At 46.1% G+C, this 14,352-nt stretch overlaps 1 protein-coding gene across 4 annotated transcripts in view; it reads left to right on the top strand.

Annotated features, from left to right (window-relative positions):
- The window catches only part of RARA (retinoic acid receptor alpha), a 408,762-nt gene that overhangs the window by 36,614 nt on the left and 357,796 nt on the right, over nt 1–14,352 (top strand). The window lies entirely within an intron of this gene.

The following is a 14,352-nucleotide window of genomic DNA, read 5'->3' as shown; positions in this document are numbered from 1 at the left end:
GTTCTGTAAATTTTAAGGAATATGAAATTGGAGGCTAAAAATTAAGTTGTTATCCTCTGATTCATGGGAGCAGTGAAAGCGTACCAAACAAAATATAGTTTGGATAATGGGTGGTCTCAATTGAATTTAGAAAAGCCCCAACTTCCATTAAATTACAATTTGCATTATTATATTTGTGACTTTTATAAAAATGTTCATAATTTGTGTAATTGTTGGATGAATGCTTGTTTTTGTATTTTTTGCATTGTTTTGTGGTTTTAATCTTCGAAATTGCTGAGGTTGGGGTCCCCATCTTCTCGTAATCAGTGGCGAAGGAAGGGGGGTGCGGTGGGTGTGGGCCGCCCTGGGTGTCATCCCTGAGGGGTGTGACAAAATGGCAAAAATTTGTGTTTTAAATACATATTTTTGCCATTTTGTCAAGCCGGGGGGTGACAAGAAATGTTCAGCTCCAGGTACCGCCTGACCTTGCTACTCCACTGCTAGTAATGGCTGAGTGGGGGTCCCCGGTTCCGGTAATGATTCAGTGGCGGTCCCTGAATCCCAGTAATTATTAAGTGGGGGGGGGGGGGGGGGTCCAAAGAAGCTAAAAGGTTAAGAACCACTGATCTAGAATGTTAGGATCCTGTTGCAAAGCTAAATTTGTGATCCCAAAAAAACAAACTTACCAGAGGGCTTGGAAAAACTTTCAGGGACCAGGGCGTAGTCCTTTCGAATAAGATTCTCAGTTAAGAAAATTTAAGAAAGCAATACAAATCAGACCTCTAGTAACACTGCCTCGGGCCTTTCACCTTCTATAGAGCTAGCGCTAAGAAGCTTTATTGTAGTGTTGGTGCACTGCCTGCAAAGTCTCGTAAATAAATAAATGCATCCACCCCAACCCTACTGATTTCGCAGACAGTGTTCGGGTTTGATGCAGCCCTGCCTCGCCTCCTCGTCCTTACAGTGAGGTCACGGTGCCAAGGATTTGCAAATGAGTTGGAAGGTACAACACCCGGAGTAAGTGCTTTAAGCCGGTGGCTTCTGGAAGGTAAGCCTGATAAAGGAATCGGTGCAGGCGTTACTTGTATAATATAGTGCTTAAGGCTAAGGTTTAACCCGTATCTAAGCACTACAGGCAAACGCCGATTCCTTCACTTTCACTACTCTTTTTTTTTTATCCTCGTTAAGTGCGCTCTGGCCGTACGCTGTGCCCCGCGCCTCCGCTGCCGCCATTAATGTGGTCGTAGGGGGTCTCTGGCGAGCCTCGGGTTTCGTGTTTTAATTGGCGAGCTCAGCTGGCGACCAGTGAGAGCCGATTGGAAAGCGTCCCGTGCAGGCAGCTATATTTATCCGCCGTCATCGATGGCTGCGCGCGCGTGCACATCTGCAGGAGACATACAGAGACATTTGGCAGGGGGGTTAGTAATGTGCAAGAGAGAATATTTTTGGGAGGGGCGTAATAGACGAGAGGTCCCGCAATTATATGGGGAGACCAACCAAAAAGAAGGACACCACCTTTCCACGAAGAAGGCAGACCAAGCGAATGCTGTTCTAAAGCTACAAATGGTAAACTTCGGCCTCGAGGCGCTTGAAACAAATTAGGGCAAGGAATAAAAGCACCGGCAAAAAAAAATGAGGACGAGACCCCTGGCGTTGTAGACAGCCCCACTAAGGGAGGTGTCTAGCATGGCGGCTTAAATAAGGGGGTGATGGTGGGGGGCTCAGTGGACCCATGATGCCACCCCAAAAATCTGTGTGTGATCACAGGTTCGGATCCCTGGAGATCCACTTAGCCTTTCACTCTCTCGAGGTTAATGGAATGAGTATCATTGAGTTAGGGAACAGCAAACATCTGTAATTCTGTGACAAGACACCTAAGGGGGTGAAGGCACACTTTCCAAATGTTGGGTTCCATCACATCAGTGGCACCCTTTGACAAGCTAGTTTTACCTTCTATAAACCAATGCATTCTGGATCTTCAGCCCCATTAAAGTGAACCAGGCCTGCAACTACCTCCCAGGTGACGTTATGTGGGAAATACAAATGCAAGCCCTGGGCTGGAACATAATGTCCTGAGGATATGGAGTCATCTTGCAATCACAGCCTTGTAGTGTGAGAAATGCCTTTGAATCTACATGGTGTGTGTCTTTCTGTTCCATAGCGCTAAGAGCCCTTTCCGTGACTTCGTAGCACTCTCGTACAGAATGGGAAGACCCTTAATACATTGGTATTTTTGGTGTATCATCATTAGGGGCCAGTAGAGACTTTGTCCAGCTTTTAATTTAGAAATGCTTTGTGCATCCATGCCCATTCAATCTGTGGCATTTCTGCTAAGTCTGTCAGTGAGTGACTGTCCTCCTTATTGTGATCGTAAGAAAGTTTGACCAATAGGAATAAGTGGAGCCCAGTTTCGATGCCATCTGGTCTTGTGGCGCGAGGGTGGCTTTTCAGCAGATAGCTTTATCAGCGCTGGGACTTTAGGCCTCTAATCTAATATGGGAAAAACCAAAACTAGAATCGCTGAATGCAAATCTGTGGCGGCTAAAAAGCCCAGACTGACTGAAAGTGACCATGATGCCATGGGCTAGTTGCCAGCTATGCTTCCTGACATAAGGGCAGGATGCTATGGTCATCACTGCAGAGAGGCTCCAAAATAGGAGGCCAAGCATCATGGATAGAGCGTGTTTCCGGGACTGGTAAAGTTTCAATCAGTACAAGGCGACTATTTCCCGTTAGCTCAGAGGGTTGAAAGCCTGTTGCAGAGAGTATATATATCATAGGACCCGGATCCCCCAGCATAGCCCCGCCTCCCCCTAAGCTGACATACAACCTCACAATTAAATCACCAAAGATTTGAGTGGGTTTAAAACGGCCATGTTTAATCACAACATTTCATAAACATGACAAAAGCAAATAACATGCATAGTTAATATCCACAACACACTTTTAATATTGATCTTCATGAATGCAAAATATTATCATTGCCCCCAGCACCAAGGTGGCCCTATGGCTCGTATCTCGCAAACTGAACCTCCCACACAAGGTGCAGCGCACCTGCGCCCAAGAGTGGTGGGTCCCAACCTCTGATCCTTGTCCGCCATTTCCAGGGCCCACCCCCGACCACCAGGCTTCCCAGGGACCCAGGAGGCTCGTAATCTGTCACCCTAGCCTCCCCAGCCGGTGGTCACATCTTCCCAGCGGAGAGCTTACCGTCTCCCCCCTCAGTGCTGGCCTAGGGAGTACGCAAGGCGGACTCCCGTCTATTGTGTTAGTCAATGTCACTGATCGCAGGTCTCTTTACCGCAACTCGCCCCCTCTAACCACTAAGCCAAGCGACGGGTGGGTGGGAGTTAATAAACTGGAGTCTAGGAGGGGGGATTGGGAGCGCACGGCGAGATCGTCCAGCTGGAGTGGCAGAGGGAAAAGAGATAGAAGCCACGGGGACTCGACCCTAAATAGGCCAAAGGACTCCTCCCTCTGCCACTCCGGAAATACGTCATTGGTGACCCGGAAGTGATTGGCCGCCGGGCGCCAATTGGGCAAGCCGGCCGTCCTGACCACGTGACTGGAGGCGGGACCGGGGGGCCCGGGTCCTAAGGGCGCGCTTCCTCTAGACTTGCGCTTGGCAAGTGAGTCGCAGTCTTTAGGTTAGATAGTACGGACTCGCTATTTCTCATTTCTGGGATCACTAGAAAGGAGTATCATTCAGTTTAAGTAACAGATATTATCTAAGCCTCAAAAGACAACGAATATTTACTGTATGCTCTATGAAATTTTAGGTTGAGGACAATTGTAAAGCGCTTTGCAATAAACTTTTGGTGCTTGGGACTTACACCCCCAATCGCCAATATACCCCTTAATGGAGAGTTACCATGCCCATGGCGAGTAATGTATAATATAAGTGGTACCAATCTCTGCCTTGAAATCCAGACACAACAGAAGCCACCAGGCATCAAATGTCGCTGCTGCCAAGCCCTTTCTTCCGGTGCTGGATTTCAGACTGGTTCTGGCCACCTCGACAGAGGCAATGCTGTCCTAACAGCCATCTCTGCCACACACCTGACCCTGCTGATGAATGTCTTACATCCAGCGGTCAACCTGATCAAAAATTGGCAGAAGTATTGTTGGGGCTTTAAGTGTGGCGGGTCCCTCTCGGTCTAAGACCTGGCAGTAATTAAAACTTGACTTTAAAATGATCCATGTTGGGCCCTATATTCATGTCTTTTACTCTTCAGGCAAAAACACATAATTTGTTCAACTAAGCCTGTAAAAATCATTACTGACATCCTGTCAGCAAGGCAGTCCCTCTTTACGTTTCATGTTTTACTTCATCATGCGTTCCTTAAGAGCATTTTCGTGCAACATTTGACACTTGTGGCATGCACACTGTGAACTGAGCCACATCCCGGGGTGTGCGTGACTTCAGGTTGTGGGTGTTTGTGGTAGAACACCCTTGGGAGCTCTGGAGCTGAGTTGAAGGCTGTGCGAGCTTCTCTTGCTTGTCAGTGGGTCGTTAAAGTGTCCAGCCTTCATGTACATACAATCCTTGGCCTCTCTTTACATTGCACAAAGCGATGGTCACATATGTGCCAGTTGTAATTGTGGTAAATTTCAGATTTCAGAAAGATTTAGGGCCAAAAAAAAGGCGAAAGTGTCTTAACAGAATGGGAGACTGCAGGAGAAAATGTTGTGAAGGGTATAATTTTTGCGCTGATGACACCCCAAAGGCGACCAAACCTTCCGCAGACCTGGGTCATGTTTATTAAACAGACTCATAGTTTCAGCGTTTAAAATTCGAACTATTTACAAACTGATTTTTTGTGTCTCATTTATGATACTGCTAACAAGAATTGGCAAATCTAAAGGGGCTGGCTTGTTTTTTACATTTGACTGTTGTCGTCTGAATGCCATAACAGAAAACCCTCAGACACCCAAATATTGGTCGAAGGCTCGCTGTATGGTGCACAGAATATTAGCTCATGTGGTTTAGCCCAGACCCTTTATTATATAGGACCGCCTCTCTGAAGAGATGCTTAATTCAGCTTCCTTGGCCATGACCTTTTCAGAGACCCCCAACTTTTCCACAGTATGATAGAATCACTCCTATCCTGGGAGACCTCTGCTGGCTCCCCCTGGCCCCTGCATTACATGAAGGTCTGTGCAGTGTTGTCTACAAGGCAGTCCGCCCAGGTACCCCACCATACCTGGCTCTGAAAATGAAGATTTCTTGTGGTCTGCTCAACGACTGCTACCCGGCTAGGCTTGAGGCTATAAAGTGTGTACAAGAAAAGACGAGATGGGTGGCTTCCTCCTGCTCTAGACCAGGGCCCCCCTGGGACCCCCAGCCGGGGCAGGGGTGTAGGCCTCCTCCCACTCTCCCTCCTGGAAGGAGCTAAAGACACATCCTCACACTGCGGCTGCTCGGACACAGCACTCCCCTGAAGAGATTCCATCCATCCTGTCCTTCCTCGGACCTACTGTAGAAACCTCAGACCTACTGTAGCTACACCTACTGTAGCAACAACCCCTCTGCCTGCTTGTTCTCTCCCTGCCCACTGGCCTTACACATTTCTTTCATTCCTTTTTCTTGCCGCCCCCGACTCCCCTGCCTTCGGCCCTGCCCCAATTACTCTTTAATAAACCACCTCCCTTATACAGCGCTCCGATTGGAGGCTGGTTGGCGCTATAAGTCACACATACCGTACCATGCATTGATGGAACGTAGTACCCCCTTCTGTAAGTTGGAAGTTACCTTTGAGTTCGGTGACATGGTAAAGGCCCTAGGTCCGTGTCTTCATAACTCTATATGGCCACTTGCAGTATTCCTGTAAAATCCACTTCGGGGTATGCTATCTCATATTTAATCCTTTATTTATTCTTATTAGCTTCTTTATCTTTCCCAGACTTAGTCAACTTCCCACCGTGCCTCTCTGATCTTGGGCAGTTAACCGCTGGCAGTTGTTAGATTACCAGCCATCTCTTGGTGCCCAGTAGTCACGGGCCGTGAATCATTATATAGCGCGGACTCTGTATCTTGGTGCACCCAAATATGTCATAAACAGATTACATGTGGCACAAAACGCAGCAGTCAGGATACTACTCCACATCCCCAGACACCAGTCAGCTCGGGCAGCCCTGAGGACACTTCACTGGCTCCCAATAAAGGCCAGAAAAGAGTTCAAGGCACTCTGCATAGCTCACAGAGCCATGAAGGACAAAGGCCCGACGTTGATTAAAAAACTTGACATCTGAGATCCTCCACGGATCTACTCCTGAAACAGACCAGGATAAAGAGAGCCAGATGGGGAGCAAGATCCTTCTCCGATCTGGCCCGAGACCATGGAACTCCCTGCCCAGGGAAATGCGCATGACAACGCATGACAACGCAGGAACAGACATGCAGGAAAAAGCTCAAAACATGGCTCTTCCCGTATTCCTCCAAACCACCTCAGTCAATTTCTCACAGCGCTGGGAAGCCCTTGGGCAGCTATGCGTCCTATAAATCCATAAACATAAACATAAACTCGACCAGAAGGTATGAGCGCTTTACATGAGCACCAGTTACTTACACAAGGCCACATTCATTTTTGGGAGGCACGGGGAGATTAAGTGATTTGCCCAGAATCACAGGATATTGAGACGAGGTTCTAACCTGGTTCCCCAGCTCCAAAGTCGGCAGTTCTGTCCGTTATGCCACGTCCTTGATATTCTTTGGATCTTCCCGAGAATTCTCTGTTTGTTGGTTTTTAAAGAGGGGCGCCCGGGAAGGGGTGCCATTGAAATCCGTGCATGGCTGAGCGCATAAGCATTCGCCTTGGTTTAAAACCAAGGCCTTTGAGCCCAGGAGCAAAGGGCGGCAGCTGATGGCAGAGATGGCGGGGGCCAGCCTGGGCTCCTGCCCCCCTTGCCAGGCAGAGGCCCGGGTCATTGACCTCCACCAGCACGCGGTCCTCTTAGAAACTGTTAACTTGATGCGGTCCTTTGATACGAATTAAGAGCTGAAGTGCAGTTCTATCTGACCTGGCATCTTTATTGCTGGAATTTGAGCCTTGTTAGTGTCTTCAGAGGGCAGTGTGTATTGATGTCAGGTGAAATCGGCTCACAGAGGGACCTGCTTCCATGGGGGCAAGCCGAGCCTGTGAAAGGGTGCTTTTAGCAGGGAGATGCTTCTGCACATTCCACAGGCTGCAATGGGCCTTCTTGATTGACGGTTTAAAGGATTCATTCATTAATTCATTAATCCATTTAAGATCATAAACATATTCGGTCCTGTTTGACGAACCTGCACAAAACCTTTTTTCCTTTATTTTATTTTTCTTCTTGTGCATGCAGCCAAGCTTGCTTTTGCAAAATTGTGTGCAGATCGGTCAGTGGGAAAAGTTATAAGAAGTGTCTTAAACATGGCATTTCCCATTATAATTGTCATAAGGGTGTTTGTTCTTCACACAACCAAAAATTGCTAGTCAGAATTGCAAAAAACATGGTGTGAAGTTTTTAAAACACATTAATTATCATTGCTTTTCTTCTACACAACATTCTTTGAGCATAGACCATATAAGTGATATTTTTTTTACCGAAAAGGCGGTCCTAAAAGGTATATTCTGTTATTTGGTCCAGAGTTCCCAAGCATTCAGGGGCCCATCATAGAGTGTTTGGCTCCATGTAGCTGTTGGATTCAGTCTTCTTTTCTGTCTTTTGACCCATGCTATTTGTCTTATAGTTTTTCTAGTTGAGCCCCTGGTGTGCCAACCAAGTCCCTTCTAACCCTCTTCAAGTTTTTTGGGGCTGCCTCTTCCCTCATATATTAGTTTTTCTTCTGCCAAGCACCAGTCCATAACACTCCTTCACTTTTTGGTCGTTGATGACTTTGGTCTAGTCCATTTTTGCACCACATCTCTTTACGGTACCACAAGGCCTTGGTTAGCGTACTGCTTCTGATCGCTCCTGGGGTTCTGAGCTCCCCATATTCCACGTAGTATTGCAGATTTTTCCAGACTTCATTGCATTCCCAACACCTCTTCCATTCCCCTCGGAATATTTATCCAGTATTTAGCTGTAATAGTATGATACAGGGTGGTTAAAGGTGTCCTGCATCCCACTGCCCCGTAGCCTCAAATCGTTACCTGCTCTCAAGAACTTTGTGTAGTATTCCCATTTAGAATGTTTTCTAGTCTTGTTATGTTTTCTCTGTCTGGCTACATTCCATATGTGGGAGTTGGGCAGAGAGAGAGAGTCGCTTCTGTGGACTGTGGATGTCTAAGCTGTTTCCTACAATAAACTTACTTTGGATTCAAACAATCTCCATTGTGATTACTTCACTTTGCAATCTGGATCCTCGACTTGTAGGCCCTGAGCAGGGTCTTATACAGCATTAGTCTAAAATGTGATCCAATTGAGACGAGTTTCTTCCAAGTCTCCCTCCCCCGGTACACCCATGTTTTTTCCTAATGTGCTTTTAGATGTTCTAGGTGTTCTCTGCATGTTGAACGTATGGTCATGTATGTGCGGGACACTGCTTTTGTATATCCATGAGTCGTTTCGAGTCAACATCCTTCCACTATCGTATTTAGCTTGCAAGTGTTGGTGTATCCTGGTGTTGCTTAAAGCATAGTCTGTTTTCAGTGTTGTTGATGGCGTCACGTCTGACCTAGCATTGAGATACACCCATGGTGTTTCAGTGACCTAGACTAGACCCCTTCCCTCAAAAGTCACTGAGCCCTGGAAGTCTGGTTACCACCCACAGCAGGGTTCTTGGTGTCTGTTTCTCTTTCCACCGCTTGTGAGTCTGTGCCACAACTCCACCGCCAGACACCTGCCCGGCGGTCGCTTGTTTGTAAGTTGCCTTCCTGGCATGAGGTCTTTGATAAACTTAAAAAACTAATTTTTGGAGATATATTTTTGCATTTGTGGTAATGACCTGTTTCACGAAATGAAACGTGACTGGCTTTGAAAATCTGATTATTTTAGCCCCGGGAGTCATTTTTTGTTTGTTTTTGGACCGTGCTTCAGTTTGCAAATCTTTGTATTTAAAATATTTCTGTAGAGGCTGTTAGGCACACACTGCCCTGATTTTGCAGACAAAATAGCCTCCTTAGATAACATGGTTTAAAATGTCATCTTTATGTTCACAAATCATATGACTGATGCCCATTTCTATGCACAGATACATCGTGTACTGTGCACCAGGCTGGGTTAAGTGCCATGCCTTGTGCCCAGTACCAGCTTGTACTGATACATACTGGTATAACATGTAATATTAGAAATGCCATTTTAGGTTGCTTATAACTTTGTTCCATGCACGACAAATCTATTTATGTTTTAAGACACACAATTTTCAACCTACGTTTTATGTTGCAATATTGGTGTAGATCGGTTCAGGAGGGGCAATTAGTCGTAGGGCCCAAAGTGGTATGTAAAATCATAATAATTCAGACAGGGAACGCCTAGAAAGCGAAGGCACAAACATTCATATTTGGATTTAATGCCCAGTTAGTACTGATTGGAAGGATACATCCTGTGCCCTTTACCCACAGGGCACAGCTCTGGAACATGCTCACTGGGCAGTGAAGGCAGTGGCCTGTGCCCAAGGCGTGTCTGAAGGACCTGTTCAGACAGGACAGTGTGTATTAGGCGCACAGTGAGGTCAAAGGTCACGCTCTGTGCTTACAGCACAGACCTAGGCGGTCCCCATGGGGTCCAACGCTAATGTATTGTGCTCAAGAAGTGACTTAGGTCCTGAGGCCAACAATGGAGGGCATAGATACTGGACACAGTGTGGCCAAGGGCCATATACACACATCAGTCAGCAGAATGGACCAGAATGATGATGCTGAGCAAGGAGTTTGTCCACAGACCAAACTCTGTGCCCAGGAGCTGCAGAGCAAGGATGCACCCCATGCCTAGCCGCTGCAAGGTCCGGGTGCTGGCCGCAAGGTGTTGGAGCTCACCCTTTGCCCAGTGTCTGCTGGATACTGCCCATGGCAGGCCTGGCATGAAAGGGGAATAGGTGTCCAGGCAGACTCTAAGCATTTACAAAGGCACATCATTCCAAAACCTATGTTAGTTCGAAAAAACGTTGTTAAAATATGGTTGTCTACTAACATTAGTTACTAATCAAACATAAAATGTTCTTGAAACAACTTCAGTTGAAGGGTTGTTATGTTTGTGACGCAAAGCCCAATAACAATTGAAATGACCCACTTGTAGTTAGATGCTAATCTACTACCTACCAAAATGCACTACTCATGACCTCACACGTCATCACATATAATCAACTAAATTAATGGCGACTTCACATGACTTTAAAACTGCAGTCATCTATGTCATGTATATATACATGTACTTGCATATTAAATGAAAATTATATATAGGCTGGGCACTTGCTGTTTAACTGTTTGGATGCTCATATTTCTGCAATAAAAGCTCTGAAATGGAAACTCTATGTTGTGGTCCGTACCTGTTTGTTGCTGTGGATTCGGCAATTAAGGACTGCGGCTATTATATATATATATATATATATATATATATATATATATCGACCTTCTCCCCACTCACAAAGTACGGGTCCACGATGCTGTGGCTGGCCACAACGTTTTTTAAAGGTACAGCTGAAAAGGACGCGTTTCGCCGGCACATTGGTGAACAAGCCGGCTGTGCCGTCGAAACGTGTCCTTTTCAGCTGTACCATTAAAAAACTTTGTGGCCAGCACACAGCATCGTGGACCCATACTTTGTGAGTGGGGAGAAGGTCGATGTTGTGGACCAAGCTTGGGCGGTCCTTTGCCACAACGCACCCGTTGGTTAGGAGTGCGGCGTCTGTTCCAAGATACGGAGGATTAAAAAAAAAAAAAAAAAGATATATATATATATATATATATATATATATAGCAAAGTTCTCGCCATACAAACGATCCCATTCAAAGAAAAATGACGATGAGTGGACCCATGTACTGGTGCAATTTCTCGGTGCTTTATTGTGCATAAATTCTCGCCCAGCAGTCCGCCATGGCGCGTTTCGCCTCCTCCAAGAGGCTTGATCACATGACATGACATCGACAAAGAGGAAGGTATTTAAAGTGCAAAAGTGCATGAAGAGCTGCTCAATTCACTCTGAACATTCAATAGAAACTGAAGAAATATTCTTATATATCTTAACATTCGAATAAAATAAAAGACATAGTGTCTAAAAACAATTGTGAAATGTAATACGAAAATATCATCTGTAAAAACATATACATATGTACAAAATATATAAGAGGTTATTTACATGATAATGAATAAATACATAAATATATACGTATAAATATTCATACAAAAATTGCAATGTTAAAAACAGTTATATTCAGATTCGTAAATTTTATTGTCTAATTTACCTCTGATCAAGAAATCTTTCATGTTTCCATAAAAATAAAGCCCCAGTGGGCCAATATGTATATTGAGCCAACTAATTATAAACTTTATGTTAAGCACTCATTAGCAACCCTGCTTATAGTGCTGTAGACAAAAATAGGTAAATTAGTGCTAGTGCATAATAATCATAAAACCCTACAGTGCTGAATCAGTGTAAACATGATAATTAATTGTGCATAATAAAATCAGGGAATGAAAGTGTCACACTCTCCTAGTTGTTATTCATTTCTATAGTGACCTTCGTTCCAGGCACCTCAATATGGCAATCTGCAATCCAACTACAAAAAATTAGGTTTCCCAGTTCAACACTAAAGACAGGTGTATAAGTCTTCACTGGCATTCAGTTCCTCTGGGTTCTTGCTATCTAATCCCAATATATATCGTGTCTCAAGGAGACGCAGCCTAGCTTCTCTGTCTCCTCCACGTTTTAAAGGCAATATCGTATCAATTAAGAAATATTGGAGATGCTTGTGGTCACTATCATGTCTTAACTGAAAGTGGCGTGCCACTGGGTAAGCCTGGTCCTTTCCTGAAATGGCCCTGATGTGCTGCAGGATCCTTTTGTGGGCGGGCAGACGGGTGCTGCCCACATATCTTAACCTACACGGACACTGCAGCACATAGACCGCATAGTCCGTTTTACAGGTTAATCTCTTGTTAATGGGTACTGGTTCACTTTTAAAAGGACTGGAATAGTGAGTCTTATTACAGCCATAGCGGCAAGCCTTACATGTTGGGCATTTTTTGAAGCCTCTACTAAACGCCATCCATGTACTTGAGATGGCTACTTCAGGGCTGTTGCTTACCAAGACACTGCCCATAGAGGGAGATTTTCTAAAGGTAAGTTCAGGTTTATTAGCAACAAGACTACCTATCACAGAATCCCCCTTTACCAAATTCCAATTTTTGTAGAAGATTTTCCTGATTTCAGAGGGCTGTCTGCTAAAAGTTAAAATGACTCTCGGCTGAATCTTTGGTTGTGTGGTGTTAGACTTGGCATCTGCGTTTTTGGAAATTGAAGCCTGCTGTCTCGTAAAGCTTTTTGTACGTTCAATAGCTTTGTTGAGTAACTCCTCAGAGTACCCTCTCTCCAAAAATCGCATTTTACTTGCTTCCTGGGCATTAATGCATTCCGAATCGGAACTACAAATTCTTCTGATGCGCAGGATCTCCCCGTAGGGGATACTACGAATCAGATGATGCAGGTGTTGACTAGCCGCATGCAACACATTATTGCCCTCAGTTGATTTTCTATGTAATTCTGTAGCCAAACCATATATGTATATATATATTTTGATATTATTATTACTATTATTATTATTATGTTTGCACTTGTAAAGCGCGCTGCTACCCGGAGGTTTCCTGGCGCTGTGCAACGCTGGGGAACCCGTCCTGGCTTTCTCTGTGGGATGGTCCCTGCTGGGAGTCCCCAAGGTGGAGCCAGGCATCCCCGGCGTTGTGGAGATTAGGCAAGCTAATGCCCAGAGTTGCCGAGTGGGACCCCTGACTAGAGTAGGCACCGAAGCGAGAATTATCGAGTCCGCTGACCCGAGTCCACGACCCTGCCGCGTCGGGAATTGAACCCTGGTCCCGGCCGACTTTTGCTCTCGGGTCTGCCGCCTCTAACCAGTGAGCTACACCACTCCACATGATATATATATATATGTATATTTTTTTAATTTAATATGTAAGTAAGTTTTATTGGTGGAGGGGAAAACCCTCACGCCCCCCAATGTTTTTAATCTACTCCCAACCACACTTTACCACTATCCCTAAACCTGAAATTTACCCTCACCTCCCTTTAGCACTACCCAACCCTACATTCTAAAATTAACTTTACCTTCCTTTACTACTGTCCACCCCTAAACCCAAAAATGTACCCTTGCCTCCCTTTACCCATACACACCCAGGTATCCTAAAAAATAAAAAAATAAACTGACCGGCTATTGTAAAGACATGCACGGTAAAGGCTGCGTGGTAAAGAGTTCATTGCATGTGCATTGGACTTTGTATCCTGGTCTTGGCCTTCAGCCATGCCCTGTAGGCCTGCCAACTCACACGGCGCTGTGTGTCACACCATATCTGCTCCTTTCGCACGGTCACCTAGTGAGGAGCTGATATCACACCCTCAACAGACTGAAATACCCGGACTCGTGTTTGGAGCCTCAGCCGATGTTCCTTATGAGTGTTGAAACCTCCTGAGGACACTGGTGCTGCCTCTGAAGCAGCCATGGCCCATGCCAGGGCTGGACTGGGAACCAAAACCGGCCCTGGCAAAGTGCTCGGCCAGCCCCCCCTCGCCCTCCCCACTCGGGGGGTTGGAGGTGCCGCTGAGCGCTTTGCTAGTGCCGGGTTTCGGCCGATTTTGTTGCAGGGCCCTGTAACAAAACTGGCCTCCAGGGGCTCAAAACCGGCCCCCACCCTTGCGGCGCACCAGGGGATTGCCCGGTGCCCACTATGGCCAGTCCGGGCCTGGCCCGTGCAGGTAAGAGTGATGGGGCCGGGTGTGTGACTGACGACGACGAGCGAAAATGAATTCTTTATTTAATTTTCCATCGTGGTCGTTTGTCGAATCCTCCCCGCCGTCCCACCCCCGCACCCCCGTTTCCCCCCCCCCCCCACCCTAAACCAGCACCACCGCTCTTACATGCACGGGCCGCGGCTGCTCCGAAGCGTTTTCTTTTTTTGGTTTTATATTTTGGATGGGGGAGGGAGGATAGAAATGCTCGATAGGCAGCGCTCTGCACAAGGCCTCACCCATCCTCACATGGTAAATCATTTTTACATGTTGGCAGGTGTGACTGTCTCCAAACTCCCAGAATCTGCTGTACACTCTCTTCTAGGAAGTGTCCTGTTTCTCTGAAGAGCTCCCTTACACCGCCGGCTTACACTTAAAATTAAGGGAACCCGGAAAAACTACAGAATGGGTTTACGCCAAACCAAAGCAGCATTTATTCTGAATAA

Source organism: Lissotriton vulgaris, chromosome 5, assembly GCF_964263255.1.
Source record: "Lissotriton vulgaris chromosome 5, aLisVul1.2, whole genome shotgun sequence".
NCBI classification, from domain to species: Eukaryota; Metazoa; Chordata; class Amphibia; order Caudata; family Salamandridae; genus Lissotriton; species Lissotriton vulgaris.
The sequence above is the reverse complement of the archived record's forward strand: the minus strand, read 5'-3'. Positions and strand labels throughout refer to the sequence as shown.